Source organism: Marmota marmota, unplaced genomic scaffold, assembly GCF_001458135.2.
Source record: "Marmota marmota marmota unplaced genomic scaffold, marMar, whole genome shotgun sequence".
NCBI classification, from domain to species: domain Eukaryota; kingdom Metazoa; phylum Chordata; class Mammalia; order Rodentia; family Sciuridae; genus Marmota; species Marmota marmota.
The window spans coordinates 936,767-952,844 of NW_025999944.1; the positions used below are offsets into that span (position 1 = coordinate 936,767).

The following is a 16,078-nucleotide window of genomic DNA, read 5'->3' on the forward strand; positions in this document are numbered from 1 at the left end:
CATGCATCGACTCCCCGGGGATCTCCTCCTGCCCAGCACCCTTCCCCTTCAGAGGGCTGCTGGCTCTTGGCCCTGAGCCTCCTGCGGGAATGCATACCCATTCTGTGCTTTGAGCCCACCCAGAAGACAGTCTCCCTGCTGGGGTGACTTAGGTCCTGAAAGCCCAGATCCTTAAGAGAGCGCTGCATCCCATGAGATATGGTGGCCTTGTCCCCTAGAAATCTGCTTTTAGTTTGCCACTTGCCTGGGTCTGTGATGACCTCCTTTTTATGGGCTGACAAGGTCCAGCCCATTCTGCCCCAGCTGCCTCCCATTGGGTCCCCCACAGTGTTTTTAAGATGAAATCTCTGACCCATTTCTTTCCCAAGACCCCCGATGACAAATAATCAACTCTTAACACTTAGCTCTGATATGAAATAAGCCTGTTGGTACCAGGAACTATAAAAAAAATACGCTATATCCTTTCTGTCCTTATTGCCCCCATTAAATATGCCCACAAACACCCATATTCATTCCTTTAACTGCATAGAATATTTGGCCTTCTGTCCTAAGAAAGAAGATCCTGTCACCCCATCATTCGTGCTAGCTCCGCCTCCCTGCCCAGCTGGGTCTGCCTCCTCCCTGGGCCTCTGCATGAAAGAAACCTCAACTTGCTTAGATGACTTTGGTGTGATATTCCCTGAGCTCATTGTCACAGCCTGGGACATCCCAAGCAGAAGCTTCGTGTCTTGCAATGAGGGGAGCGAAGAGAGTCTAAGTCCACCAGATGAGCCCCAGCTGTTCTCACTTGCCCCAAAGTTTCTCTTCTCAGACATTCCTTTGCTCTGTCTGTCCAGAAGGTGTCTCCTTGCACTTCAGGTTCAGACTTGTCCCAAAAAGACAGGAACCAGGGAGCCTGTGGGGAACATGCACACCTTAAGCAGATGGAGATCCAGAACAGGACAGGTCCCACCTCTCTTGATTTACATATGCCACTGATGGGACCTGGCCTCTGTGGGGGAAGACAGCATTTTCTGGTGGCCTGGAGATCCCGACACCCCAGCTCCCCATGCACAAAGTCGCCCAGTTCTCAGTAATCCCTGTGGCCCCTCAACAGCCACCCAAGTCCCATGATGGCTAAAAACAGATCCTGTTTGACCATGAGGGTGATTCTACTGGCTGAGTGGCATCTCATGCCACAGGCACAAGCCTGATTCCTGAAGAGAAAAAGTTTCAGGTTTTTAAAAACGTCAAATTTTATCATGTTCTCTATTCTTCCTCCAGTTTCACAACTCCTGTCACCATGAGGTCATAGGAACCCAGGAAAAGGTGTCTGATGCCAACCTTCTCTGGAGCAGCTCCAGACAGTTGAGGTTCTTCTTCCTCACACACATCTACAGTCCCCTCACGTTGTGATGTGCTGATTGACAGTGCTTCCCCTCCCTGTGAAACTCCTCCCACAGACGACTCAACGCTTCCAGACTTGAGCAAAGTGCTCTCTATCAGTTGCCTGGGGACAGAGGACGTGAGTGTGCAGCTCAGGGCCTCTAGCATGGAGGAAAGGGTGTCCAATGCTAAACGAGCGAGGCTAGGGTGTATCCCTTCTACACCCTCCTGTTCCTGGCTTTCTTTGATGGGAAAGTAACTTAGCTCTCATATGAGCCAGAGAGTGGCACTTTTTTTTTTCTTTCTTTCTTTTTTTTTTTTTTTGGCCAAACTAGAAAAAATAAAATTTTATATGTATATATATATAAAACACTACCAGATTTGCTTTGGGGGGATAGGGATATAAGTTTGGAGGGTGTCAAGGGAAGAGAGCCCATTGCCCTTTCACCGAGATCTGAATGACATTCCCTGTGTGGACTAGGAAACTTCTAGGGAGGTCTAGAGGTGCTCAAGGGAGCCTTGGAAAAGATCATGCACAGGTAAAGGGGGAGGAGATGGGGGAGACCCCTGGGGAGCTGGGCCAGCTTTGCAGGGAGCCGTTCCACAGCCCTGGTTCTCCAGCATTTCCAGGTGAAGGACCCTGCAGCACAGGCCTCCTGTAGGGAGTGAGCATCCTCCCGGGTCAGACAAACTCCTCGGGAGCTTCCTCTGGATCTAAGTCCATGTTCTTTTCTCCTTGCCCCACACTGGCCACTGTCATAGAAACAACATTCCACTCTCATCTAAGTTCAGTCTCCAGAGCACAGAAATAGCAATGGCCAGCCAATCACAGGTAGTAATCCCCTAAGCTTGCAAGAGGAGGGTCCCTGATTATCCTAAATGAATGTGTGCCTGTCCCAACTTCAAAACAGTATAAATGACAAAAAGCAACTCTGCCCTCGCAGAGACTCTCCCTGGGCCCCTCCCTGGGAAAAGGAGATGCTTCCTTTCACTCTTGCAGTTGTACCACACAGCCTCGCTCTCGCGCATCCTTAGCTGTCCTAAAGGCTTCATTTCTTGCTCAGAACGCTGCATCTAGTGCTATTGGCCAAATACCAAAAGACACTGCCTTGGTCCAGTCACAGCTTCTCCCCTGCCCGCCTGGTTCTGTCTGCCTTACTTGACCCCCCAGGCACCATCTGCTTCTTCTTGCTCCCTGTGCCTTTCCTGCGGTGGCTGGCAGCTCTGTTCTGGAGCCAAACATTGCGAGTGCTATTAATGGAAGCTCCTGAGGGCAGCAGACGGACCACAGTAGGAGTTCCCCCTTCTCCAGGCCAACACCTTGTGTCAAGGGCTAAGAATAGACCACAGCGGACACGAGCAGGCAGGACCCAGGGACACCTGCCCCGGGCCGCCCGGTCACATGCAATGCGCAGACCCAAGTAGGAAACACTGCTTTTGCAAATCCTCAAGGGGGAATCCCAAGACTCCACATGAAACTGAAGTCATTTAGCAATTCAGTGCTCTGAAGAGTCATCCTCAAACCACCAGAGCAGTGGTATTTATCGTTTCCCTTTGGTATAGTTCCAACTGGGAACTGGGTGACCATCCGTCTATAAGCGACCTTTGGCCATCTGTCATGGTGGATGCAGACAGGCATTATGGGTGAACTCCAGTCCATCTGCAGCCCAAGCTGTGGGGTCCTCAGGCTCAAGTGGGCCTGGGGACTTTAGCTCCACAGCTCCTAGGCGCTCTTCTTAGACCCAGAAGGATCAGGAAATGCCACAGGCTGATTCAGGGGCCCCACTGTGATCACGGACAACTCACTTCACCTCTCGGTGCCTTGGTTTCTCCATCTGCAAAGTGGAGGGAAAGCAGGCTGACCTCTGCTTTCTCTCCTGCTCAGGGATGCTGCGAGGATTCAATGTTGCCTGTAGCAAAGGTGCTGTATCAGGAAGAGTGGCGACCTCGTTCCTCAGGAAGTGAGGAGGAGAGGGGTTTCCAGGTACACTGGCACCCAGGAGCCCACAGATGAGCGGGAAGGTCGTGTGGACAGGGAGTCTCACATCCCTGTAGTCCTTAGAAACTTCACAGCACTGTGAACCTAGTACAGTGATGCCAGTCAGGTGACCCCGACTCACCTGGCTCAAGCCGGCCACTTGTAATTCTTAAACCAAATCTCCTAATGTTAATTTTTCCTAAAGGACCAGATAATACATGGGAGTGTCAAGGTGAAAACTGATATTCCTTGAGCTTTGGGCAGACAAGAGAAGGGGTGAAGGGGTGCCTGGAGATTGTTTCTAAGCGGTTGGAGGCTCTCCTGGAGGTATCTCTCACCTTTGCTCTAAACCTTGAGGCTCACCTCACCCAATGGACTCACCTTCTCTTCCCCTCTCTGCAGAGTACCGAAAACAAAACTTTGCTTTTAAACAATCATTCCATCCACCAAAAATGTGGGTCCCCGTGCGGTTCCTCATCACTCCCTGGTGTGCTGTTGAGTGCAGCCTTCGGGCGGAGGTCCAGAGTCAAGCGGGGCTGGGGAATATCACAAGTTTTTCTTTTTCAAATTCAGGGTATTTTTTTCCCTCATAATTTGCAGTTGGATTTCATTTTCTTTCCTTTTTACTATGGTTTGACTGTTATCATTTCAACTACCAAGATACACTTTGAGCAAGAAAACAGACTTATCCTAAGAACCTCTGTGTTCTTCTTAGGATTAACAGAGTGAGGGCAGGTGGGAGCTACAGAGGACACTGGCACCCAGGGGTGCCAGCAGTGACACTGATTTTCTATTGACACTGAAAAACCTTAGAAAATAAAATTGTAGAAGCTTCAGTGGATCAGTCAACCTGGCCCTGGCCAGGTATATTCTGATCTAGAAATTCTCACCAAAAAGAAAAGTCACGTCCTCAAACTATCCCACAGGAATAAAGCACCCACAGGGCAGGTCTCAGTTGTTGCTGCCAAATCCTCCTGCCCTCGCCTGGGGAGCCCTGGCCAGAACTCTTCTCCCACCTGCTCTGACCCTGATCCACAAGGTTAATGTCGTTGTGACCAGGTCCAGGGACCCGGTCATGGCTTGAAATTCATTAATGACTTCCATTTGATTTTGTGTCTGATTGTTCTGTGGCTCGCCAAATCCTGCTGGGGTTGTTAATTTCCACAAGGTATTTCTGGTGGTCCACAAGACCTCAGACTCAGTTCTGCTCTCACAGCACCCCCTTGTGACTGGTGAACGGACTGTACTGCATTTGTGATGGGCACTTTAATGATGGTCATGTGGAGCCACGGGGACCTGTGCGTGTGCCTCAGTAGATGGCAGAAAGAGTGACAAGGGACAGGAAGCTTCCATAGGAGGGAGCATGTGGAAGAAAACATTAGCCACCAGCTAGTCAGTCCTTCCTCACTCTCTGGGGCAGATAGCAAAAGCATATTCTTTTCAAACAGAGGAAATTGATTTTACAGAGTGACATACATAAGCATTTTTTAAAACAAAAATTTCAGAGGAAGCAGCTAAAGAAAGGAGGAGGCACAGTCTTATGAACAGATCATGTCTTTGAAAGTTAAAAAAAAAAAAAAAATCCAGGTCTACCCTGCTGCAGACCTGCCTAAGTCAAGTCACTCTGGGGCCAATTTCTCTTTCTGTGAAATGAGAAGAATATTGCTTACCTACCTCACAGGGGTGTTGTGAGGATAAAGTAATTAATATCTGGTAGAGTGTTCTGAGAGCAAAAGTGTTTTGGTCATCAAGTTTACTTCCTATTTAAAATTCTTTTGAACTTTAATTGAGCACCATGCTCGGTGCAACGGAGGCACAGGAATTAATCCCTCCACCTTCTTTGAATTAAGGATAATTTAAAGAGATAACAAGAGGGCAGAATAGCAGAGTTGTCTCCGTGAGGCATGAAAGGTATTCTTTCTGTCCCAGAAAGACTACTCTCCTTTCCATCCCAAGTATTGGGGCAAGAAGGAAGGGTTTTAAATCCTTTAATTTCCATCAGCGAATGCTCTTCTCAGAAGCAAATACTGCGGGAAAGTGAAGGCAAATGGCAGAGAGCGCTCCCTGTGACCAGCACATAGGGTCGTTATTCCTCCTGAGCTCCGCCGCAGCCTGGCCACAGCCTTCATCATCCCTCTTGGACTCCGAGAACGATTTGCTTCTGCCTCCTGCACAGCGGGTACTTTGCGGTTTGATGGTTTCCTTGGAAAGTCTGGTACACTGTTTGCTGGAAAGTCTTGGCTTCCAAAGACAAGGGTCTTTACTGGGAAACAAATCAAAACACACGACTGGGTTTTGTCTGTTTGTTTTTGGTGGGAGGAGTTTTCAATTTCTTAGCTGCCTCACATAAAACTCAGCCTTTTTAAATTTCTCATTTGTTTTTCCATACGCAGAAAGTTTTTTGCTTCCCAAACATTCAACAAAGCAAATATGGATTCTAAAATATTTGAAAATATAGCACATCTCAGATTTGCTGGAGAGTGCTGTGCCTGGCATTCATTAGTTTCTGCAAAGAGCCAAACCATCCCCTGAGCTGAGGAGGTGGGGACTCCAGGCCCAAATCAAAGCTTCCTACAGGTACTGCCCAAGCTTTGGGAACGCTCTTTCAGTGTCACAGGCTGTCCCTGAGTCCTCAGAAATCCTCCCATCATGAAAGAACCTCCTCAGAATCCAGCATGGGCTTCCTTGGTGTAGCAGAACCAGAGTTAAACCACTTGTTATTTTAAAAATCATTTTACGGTACCTGCCTTTAAGGACAGAAGAGAATTCTTTTCTTTCAGAGGGAAGAAGGGACAAAGAGAAAGGGAAGGTTAATTGATTTTAAAAATAGGCCCTTTTGTTGCAAGAAGAGACTTGAGACGCAGAGGTCCAACTTCCCTCTATCCTGCACTAGGACTGGGGAGGTCCAGGGTGAGTTTCCTTAGGCCCTCAAGGTAGTGCTGAGACCTCCTGTCCTTTGCCTTTTAACCTGGGGCCCAAGGAAGGGGTGGCTTCTGCTCGGTGCTGCTGACTTACCCCAGACCTCATGAGTATCCCCGCGGCTTCTCTGCCCTTCTCTAACCTGCAGTGACCACAGCTCCCAACCCTGGTGTTGATTTGTTGGTTGTAAAAGGCCGTCCTCTGAGTAGGCATCCTCCTGTGCACAGGCTTCATTCAGACCAGGCCTGTTTGCTCCACCAAGACCCTGTACCCTTCCGTTTGCCTTGATACCACTACTGCTGCACGCTTCTGCCAAATACATCATGTCACCCAAGGAGCCATTGCCATCGGCCCCGTCTGCCAAAGCCAGCACAGGTGCTGTTTCTTCCTTTCTTTACATCTTTAAAAGGCGTGCCCCTGGGTCCTGGAAAAGATCTTTCAGAGAGGAAGGTAGGAAAGCAGGACAGATGGTGTGACTTACGTAGCCAGGTCACTCACCAATGACCCATGAAGCTCACGTGGACCATCAAGCGAAAACACAAAGTTTCATGACCCCTGGGCTATTTCCTCAAAGTAGCAACCACACATCCCCTCTGCCTCCCTGGCCTGTGGCATCTGCTTCTTGTTGATGGCTTCAGTTGTACTTGTTTGAAATTATATTGGTTATGAAATGCCCGAGATGGGGAAGAGAGGAAAATGTGCATGCTGAGAACCTCGTAAGTTAGGAGGTGATCTGAGATGATGAAATTGGCACAAATGGTGCAGAATTGAGGAAGGCATGACCATATAACTGTATTCTAAGCTTATTGATCATGTCAAGGTACATAAACATGCTAATCCTGGACATATATATGTGCATATATGTGTACACATAAATATAAATAAATATATATATATATTTCTTCAAGGACTTTAAGAGCTTGATGAGAAAGAATGTTCTGATATTTAGGGCTCCTGCCAGACTTGGAATAGACCTGGCCTAGATGGATTATTTTTTCTCCCAGACACAAGGTCATGAAGAAACCCCTGGGCTAATAAATGTCTTTATTTCCTCAATCTGTGACAGAAAGCCAGTGGCAGGGTTAACTGGCATTTAAGAGACTCTCTCCAGTTGCTCTAACATCCTCAGCAGGCTCACAGACCAACAAGGGAGCCCTAGGAAACAGCTTTCTAAACAACTCCCTGTTTTCTGGAATTCCCATCACCAAGGAGCCCTGGCCCTTAGCAGGGCAGCAATAGAGGAGATATGGCTCCAAGCCGGGCTGGTGTTAGATATTCTTTGGCTGCCAGAGTCTTGGGCTGCTGACCTGTGTGCCATACACAATTAGAATCTGCAGCTGAGACTGAAGTTAGCCCATGAAGCCCAATAAGAACTTGGTGAAGGTGACTCCTTGCCTAAATGCAAAATCCCCCTGGCAACTCTGATCAATGGGAGACATTTCTGAGCAATTGCTCCATGGGAGGCAGAAATGATTTTCAGCAGGGCCACACATTTCCCCATTGCAAGGGCAACAAATCTGAGGTTTCAACAGGTTTCACAAGCACAGATACATGTGGCATGAATTAGCCCCTAGTGTCCCCTCCTGCCCTGGTGATAGAATCAGCATGACGGAGATGACGGGACATTTGGTTGGAAGAACTGTTCTTCAGGAAGGAACAGAATGTTCCAGTGACCAGAGGGAAAAGATGTTCATGCAGCAGAGTGTTTGGAGCCCTGAGTCCTTTCTTGAGCCAAATCGGATTCCAGGGCAGCCATGGCAGTGATGTGGTCCCTGTTGGAGGAGCACTGGAGCTAGGCTGATGCTTGCTAAGATTGCCACCGCCACCAAAGTCCTGGTGTTGGTACGAGAAGACCACGGGGTCTGTCCCACATCCCTAGCAACCTTTCCAGCCTAGATTCCCAGGAGCAGCTTCTGGGGCCCTCCTCTAACTTGTTACTTGTGCAGTTCCTGTTTCCTGACACCTGCTGTGTGGCCATGCAGCCGGCCAGAACCAGCCATCACGCTCATTACTGTCTTCCCTTGCCTGGTCCCAGCTGTCCTGCAGTAGCCAAGCATCCCCTGGGCAGCAAAGTGACTCTGTGCTTTCACCATCCAAATACCTTCCAAGCTGGGAACATTCTTAGATCCCTTCAGCCCAACCCCAGACCCAACAGAATGGATTATGTTCCCATGGTTTTCTCTTGCATGGGCTCTTTGGTGGTGAAGACTGTTTTCAGGAAACCCACTTTCCTGTTGGGTTGCAGAAAAGTAGCTTCTTGGAGTACTTATGAGAAGACAAGAGGGGAGCCCTGGGGACAGAGAGCAGCGCTACCCTCCTGTACAGCTTTATTCTTTTACTATTTTTTTAAAAAAACAACAGATTTGTTAACAGAGAGAGAGAGAGAGAGAAGGAATGGAAGAAGAAGGAGACAGGAGAGAGGAAAAAAAGGAAATGAGCTTCCTGAGGTATCTCTGGGACCCCTGGTGCCATCAGGGTGCCTCTGTGGTTTGCTCTTCAAAGCAAATGCATTTCCTTTCAGCAGCTGAGTTCCCCAGCATTTTCTAGCTCCCTTCTGCCTCGTCCTGGCTCCTGCCTCCCTGACTCCACCCTGCATCGTGTTCTGGCCTCTCTTGAGCCCACTGCTGTAGCTTCAGGGAACGCAGCCTGCAGGGCTCAGAAGAGAAGAGCCCCGTCTCTGCTCAGAACCACGGTTGCTGGGGAGGGCGCCTGACACTTGGTTTTTCTTGTCTACTCTCCCACCAGTCCTCCTTTTCCATTTTAACCTAATGAGGCTGCTGCTGCTAGCTGACTCTTCAGAGCAAAGCCAGTTGAACTTCTCAGATAATGCAAAGCCTTGAATACATATAGTTTGTAATTTTCCCTAAAGGGCTGGCACAGTTCTGCAGCTGCTCCTTCCCACTCTGAGCTTTGTCTATCTGAGAAATGGGGCTGTGTGTATGTTCCTGGGTTTCCAGGAAGTAGGGTCATGAGCACCATTAATTTTGAGATTCATGTATTTACCAATTCCGCCCCCCCCCCACCACACACACACACATTAGTAATCAGGCATGAATCCTTAAAGGCAAGTTTCTAGAACTTGGCCATGCCAAACCAACAGCAGATGTCCTGTCCCCACCTTTGGAATTTCCAAGAGGCAGGCAATTTTTTGAAGAACCAACTCACCCTGTGTCTAGTCAGGAATTTTCCTTCTTCTCTTTTCTTGCGTGTTTCTGTTGGTCATCATTGCTTCTTACATCTCGAGAAGAGCTGTGTGGGGTAGAATATAGCTTCCCAAGCTCAGACCAGGCCTTCCTTTACTCTTTAGTTTTCTGGTATTAAAAATTAACTTACAGCAGACTCCAGGCCAAGGACAAAGTCTATCAGCTGAGCCTCCCAAACACGCAGGTCCATGGCTGTTACCCAGTTTGGAGAAGGTCTGTGTGAAAGCAGCTTAGTCAATGGTGCAGGAGAGACCTAGGCAGTAACCTTGCTCCTCGCCACGCAGGAATGGCACAGGTGCTGCTGTGTGCCACCTGTGAGGGGACAAGGAGATCCCTAAGAAAGGTATGAGGAAGGTGAGATAGGCTACATGATTAATGCACCCCTTGGAGGGAAAAAGAAACCCTGAGTCTTCTTACATAATTTAACTAAGTACCTATTATCTGACAAACATAGTCCTTGATCATGGACAAAGCAAAATGGGAAGAAAAAAATCAAATGATGACTCCGAAGGTCTAAAGACTGAAAAGGAAATCCCCACATGTCTTAATGGCATAGTTTAAAGCCTCCCCATGGGAAATCATTAAATCTGAGCTCTATGATCTTGGGTCATTATCAATTTTCTTGTTTCCAAACGTCTCTTTCAGTTCTAAATACTCTGGGCATTGCAACTAAGATAGGAACGGAAAGTGCTCTAACGCAAGGGAGAGTGTGATGATCACACAGAGGCACAAGCAAATGCTGTGGAGCCCAGAGCAGACACTTGCCCTTGAAAATGAGGGGAGATGGGAGGAGGCAGCACTGAGCTCAGCTGTCCTTTTCTCCCATCTCCTGGGTGCCACAGACACCCTCCCCTGGCCTCCCTCAGGGCGCAGTACTGAGAGCGAATGGAGCATGGGATTCCCTTCTCTGCTCTGGTGATCAGAAGCAGCAGCAGCAGCAGCTCAGAGCTGTGCTTTCCCTTTGAGGCTCTACCTGCTGTGATCAGGAACACCTGGAACCCAGGTCAGAAGAGAGGAGGGGGCTTGAGGCCAGCAGCACACGTCCTGCCAGGAGGAAGCTCTAGAAACTCCTGGAAGGAGGAAATGGGAGAGACAGTTTTGTAAAGCCACAGGCAGACAGAGCCCCTGGCACACCAGAACTGTTAGTGCAGGAGGCCCCTGGTAGTGAAGAGCATCAGAAGGGCCTGGAGAAAGGGATGAGGGGGGCTGGGGCTGGGGCTCAGCAGGAGAACGCTCGCCTAGCACGCGTGAGGCCCTGGGTTGGATCCTCAGCACCACATAAAAATAAATAAATAAAAATAAAGGTACTGTGTCCAACTACAACTAAAAAAATAAATATTAAAAAAAAGGGTGGGGATGAGGGACAGATGGCTTTTCCTGTCTCATGAAGGTACGAGAGGAGGTAGGTCCCTTGCAACGGGAGGACTCTTCTGGCAGGAGCCTTATGTTTGTCCCTGCTGTCCATTCCCTGAATTAGGCTTGGATAAATATTTCAGAATGTTGGAAAGGGATAGGAATCATTCATTTTCCTTCCATTAGCAGGAACATCACTTTTGGTATAGACAAGCATCTGCATGTGAAAACCATTAAAGCAAGAGACTCAGCTCTAGGAGCCAGAAGGGAGAGCAAGAATTCCATTTAAATAAATGCACTGCAGAGTCTGTGGTGTCAAACTCCTGCTGTGCCCAGCTTCTGGGAAGAGATGTTCCTGTGCAGGGAGCCATCTTGAATCGGTCCTGGGCATGTCTTGTCTTGTCACCATGGGCTTGGACAGTGGAAAGCAAGTCCTAGGATCCCGTGAGTCACACCAGCAGGGCCGATAGATTTCCTTTTCCTAACCCAAATGCAGATCCAGGCCAGGACAGTGACAGGACAGAACTCTGCACTCCCCGCCCCCCAGATCTTCCTGCAGCCACACAGGCTCCCATAGCCCTACGCAGTGCGGTTCCCCACCCAGGGCGAGAGACACAGGAAGGGATATTTCAAGTCTGGCAAGTATGCTCAGAACCATTAAAATTTAATTTACTCCACAATCCTGTCATGGTTTGCCAGCAGCACACACAATTCTTGGTGCTCCAGGGGCCCAATGACTGTCATTTTCTTGGCCAAATTCTGAGGATGGAGTAATGTTACATAGTCCAAGTCAACATGCATGGTTCTCAGCTCTGTGGACAGACGTGGACCTCTGTCCCTCCTCATTAATCTAGACCTGGTGCTATTTGTGGCAAATTGTGCCTATAGATGCAGTTTCCCTCATTCCCCCTGCCCCGTGCATTACAACCAAGTAATTATGTTAGGAAAACAGATTTCCATGTAGGTCTTTTCCCAGCACAAGATTTTTGTTCTGTTTTTTAGAAGGGCTTGGTTTCTGGTGTCTAAGACCCTTGTTTCTTTTTAGAAACTGGAATATTTTTCCTTTTCTATAAGCCAAAAAGAAAATTGCATTAAAAGATCAACATCTGGCTCTTTCTTCCCTCGCTCCCTGTTGAGCTGGAATAGACAGATGTCCACGGGCTGAGAGCTTCTGAATCAATGGCTCCAGGGGCCTTGCCAAGGATGAAAGACTTCTGTCCCCCACCATGGCGAGGTCAGGGCGGTGACGCAGACAATTTCACATCTCGAAACCTTGTGGTGCCTTTTCCTGTGGTGCTTTTTGTCGTGTTGACTCCACCAGGGCAGCCACTTGCAGCAAACAGCAGTGCCAGTACTTTTCCTCGGCGTCACGTGCCAGTGCGGTAAAAGACTTTAATGTATACACATATAAATAGATATAGATATATCACAATAGTTATATAATTATATAATTGAGGTTCTGATGCAGCTGTGATGGGAGAGGATCATTCCTCTGAAAATATGGAAAGCTACTCGACTGAACCAATGTCTCTCCTGAGGGTCCTGATGTTGGAGAAGGGCACTCCCAGATGAGATGGGTTATTTTCCTGTGACGAGTTTTCTTCTTTCCTGTGAAAGTTGCTGTCTCCATAACATGGAACGTTTGGTAAGGGAGCAAAGAGCAGCTTCTTTTGAACTTCCTTTGGTGCTGATATTGTTTTTAAAATTTCTTTGTTCATTTTGCTTTCCCACCAGTGGCCAATAAGCTGCTTTTCCAAAATCTAGACTCACCATCCCAAGGTGGCAAGGGACAGTTTGGGAGTAAGAGACTGACTTTGTAATCTAACACAGACAGTGTTCTCTGTGACCTGTGTCATTCTCCCAGCCTCAGTTTCCCCATCAAAAATGGGTGTCATACTATTTCCTTACCTCATGAGGAAGGGTGACTTCAAAGGACTAATTGGTGGCGCTGAATCATTAAATCATTAATTTGGAGACAGCAACTTGATTTGTTTTCAGATTTTGTTTGTATGTTGCTAAGATTTTAATCTTGGGGTTTAGCTTTGTTTCCCTCTCCTTCTCCATCTCTGTTTTATGCCCTCCCTTTGGCAATACCTTTGAATATTGTTAATGGTCGAGATTCACATAGAGCGTTGGGTAGTGCAAATTTCTCCCAAGGGAACAACATCGATAATACTGTATAAGGTGCTAGAATCAAACCTCAGTTTATATACTTTGGTTCTTAGAGAAAAACAAAACATGCAGAATTATTTCTGTGAAGCCTTACTATAGATTGTTATAGCCAATTGTTTATCCAAAAAGTGAGAGAGAATAGAATATAAAGATGCAGAGATTCTGTCTAAAATGTAACTAAAAGATCTTTGTTATTTCCTATATTAATGTAAACTACCACATATATACATATATATATATATTACATATATATGTGCTTAAGGCAGAAAGAATGGGAAAATGTACAGTGTGCTCATCTTTATTTTAATTTTCACTTGGTTCACAACTTTGAGTGTGTGTGCAAGAGAGCTTTATAGTGGGGATTGGATGAGGGATGCCCGGTGCAATAGAGGAAATTATTCATACTTCCGATTTATTCCACATGTTATGAGAAGTAGGCCAAACAAGAGGAAAGGGAAATAAATTAAAATGTAGATGTGCTTTTAAATGTTCTAAGCATTGATGTTACACTTTGGTGTTGTTTCTTTCTCGTTTGAAGGTTTCTCCACAGCACTGTCAAAATGTCGCTGCCTATAGGATGATAACAAATAATGATGACCTCGAGAAAGTTTTTTTTTTAAAAAAGTGTTGTTTTTCTCCTCCCATCTCTTAAAAAATAGTGGCCCTTCCCCAACCAAAATGCGGAGCCTTTTCACAGAAGTTCAATAAGAAAATCGAACCATTTCTGGTGCTTTCTTTCATGCCCTCATCCCCCCACCCCCACCTTTAGTTGCTACTGAAAGCAAGAATCAGAGATGACTTTGGACAAGAAGTGGGGCGAGGATGCAGGAAACGTGTGTTGGTGAATCCAAACTTCGCTGGAACAAGCGGCAAGGGGTCCTCTCAAAGGATGGCTGTGCGCTTCAGGTGTTTAGTACTAGCACCTGTGTGTGTGTGTGTTTGTGTGTGTGTGTACTGTATATGTTTCAGTGTAGGAAATGTCTGGTGGACAGAGAACAAAATACCGCCAACAGAAATGAACAGAAAAAAATATATGAAATGCTATTTTATCAGATGATGCACTTGTTCACCTTGACGAGAAGCCACTGTTTCACAACTATGCAATCTTCCAGATTCTCTCCCCTCCCTCCTTCACCTCAGATCTCCCCACTCTTTTCCACGTCGCTCACAGATTTTTCCTTTGTCCAAGAACCACAATACCCAATCCCTGGTTCAAGGTGAGCATGCTACAGCAATTCTTTTCCCAAATTTAAGAGCTAGCAACAACAAAAGTTTCCCTTTCTTTCATTTGAAACGATTCGATGTGACCCCGTTTGGTTCTGTAAGTGAACTAGTATGTATTGTATGTTTAGGTTACATGTTTACAACTTGTTTTCATTCCTCTGCTTGGTTTGAAATATTTATTTTCTTTATAGAGTCTACTTTTTCTAGTATATGTTTTGGGGATGTATTGACTTAAGGCAAGAAAAAAAAATTTGGCTTAAGTGGAACAATGAGCATGTGACCTCTGGGGTGGGGGTGGGATGACGAGCACCTGCATCCCGGCCCTGAATGAAAGCGTGGCAGGGAGCTGGTGTACTCTGGGAAGGACCCGACCTATTTGGTATTTTTCTTTACTTATTTGTGGTCATCTCTATGGAGTAACCTGTCCCCAGAGGGTCAGCTAGGATCTTCCGCCTTATCTTTCGGCCTACAGCACCCTTCCCAGCTACTCTCCTAGTCTATGCACCACACCCAGTGCCAAATCCCATTTTCCTGCCCTTGCTAATACCCTCCCCCACACCCCGCCAGCCAGTGATGGCACCTTGCCCTCGTGGGGTGAGTGTCTCTGCTTGCATTCTGAGATGTAGGTAAAAGGGGAATCTTCCAGAGGCTGATGTGGAAAGTGCTCAGGAAGCCAGCCCTCAGACCACACCCATCGGGAGGCATATTGGGAACATGACCCTTAGCTGTGGGGAGTGCAGTGGATTCTAGCACATTCACAAACTACCATGAGGCCAATTCACCTGAATTGGCACGCCTTCTCCAGGTTTTAAAAAAGCAGTTTCAGGGAAGAAGAGAGGACCGGGGTTACACAAAGCACAACTAGGCAGGGGGAGCCCTGCATACAGAAGGCAGCTTCTTGACTTTTTTGGTTGAGTCTGCACAAGTCTGAGTTTTGCTCATGGTTTACAAATCTTGCACAAGGTGGCCAAGCCATCCAAGACAGTTTTTAAAAGATAAATTCAGACACTGCCTAACTGCTCTAGCACAACACGCTCCCATGGCATGGCGGGCGGAGCTCTGAGGGAGTTCTTTTGGGATGAAGAAGGAGGCGGGTCCTCTGGTGAGAGCACACGGTCTCCTCCCCCTGTCGCCCACGGTTCTCTTAGCTACTCAGGGGATCTAAACAAAGTGCTGTTCATTTGCTTTGTCCTGCCCACACACCATACCCACCCCAGGAGTTTCTCACCCCTTCTTTTTTCTCCTGAAACGGGGGTCCTCTTTATCTTGTGAGGTAGTTTTCTGGAGACTTCTAGGTCTATTGTGAGGTGCAGCCCTTGCATAAGCAGCCCCAGACGTCTTTCCCAGAAGCCAATGCATCTTAGGCTGAGAAATTTCTGCAAGGATCAGTTCTAGGCCACATGAAATTTCCCAAGCCCCCGTTGGGGGGTCTCACAGAACGGGCCAAGGTCCTGCCCTGTGTGACTCCCCTCATCTCTGGCCTCTGAGACACAAAGTCTCCAGGTCTTCCAAGAGGCAAAGGATTGGAGGCTAAACAAAGAAGGGCAACAGTGCAGTTTAGGGTTGGACTTTTCAGTTTAGGGTTGTGGCCACCTGCTGCTCTGGAAGGGATGTCTGCTCTGGCTGGGCAGAGTCAAGCATTCACCCCGGATCTAGATCTGACTGACAGCTCATTGGTAGCACAGACGGGTGTTGCTGAGGAAGCTTTCCATCTTGTGGCTGTGTCCTGTTGCACAACTGGGCTGACCACCTAGGTGGGCTTTGGCCATCCCTCAGCAGCTGAGACTCTGCAGGGCCCCCAGGAGCACAGTTCCAAATGCCAGGGCCAGGGAAGTCAGGTGCGGTCCAGAGGCCCCCCCCCCCC

General features: G+C 47.6%; 1 long non-coding RNA gene across 11 annotated transcripts in view; it reads right to left on the reverse strand.

Moving 5' to 3' along the window:
* The window catches only part of LOC107153870, a 62,112-nt gene that overhangs the window by 19,117 nt on the left and 26,917 nt on the right, over positions 1-16,078 (reverse strand). For 6 of the 11 annotated variants that reach the window (XR_007346997.1, XR_007346989.1, XR_007346994.1 and 3 more), the window contains 3 exons: positions 10,439-10,535; positions 9,428-9,777; positions 406-895 (listed from right to left, as the gene is read on the reverse strand). This is a non-coding gene — a long non-coding RNA (uncharacterized LOC107153870). Of the gene's footprint in view, positions 1-405; positions 896-3,724; positions 3,880-5,315; positions 5,607-9,427; positions 9,778-10,438; positions 10,536-16,078 lie in introns of those variants that run through there. The other 5 variants (XR_007346995.1, XR_007346996.1, XR_007346992.1 and 2 more) reach the window with 3 other exon arrangements.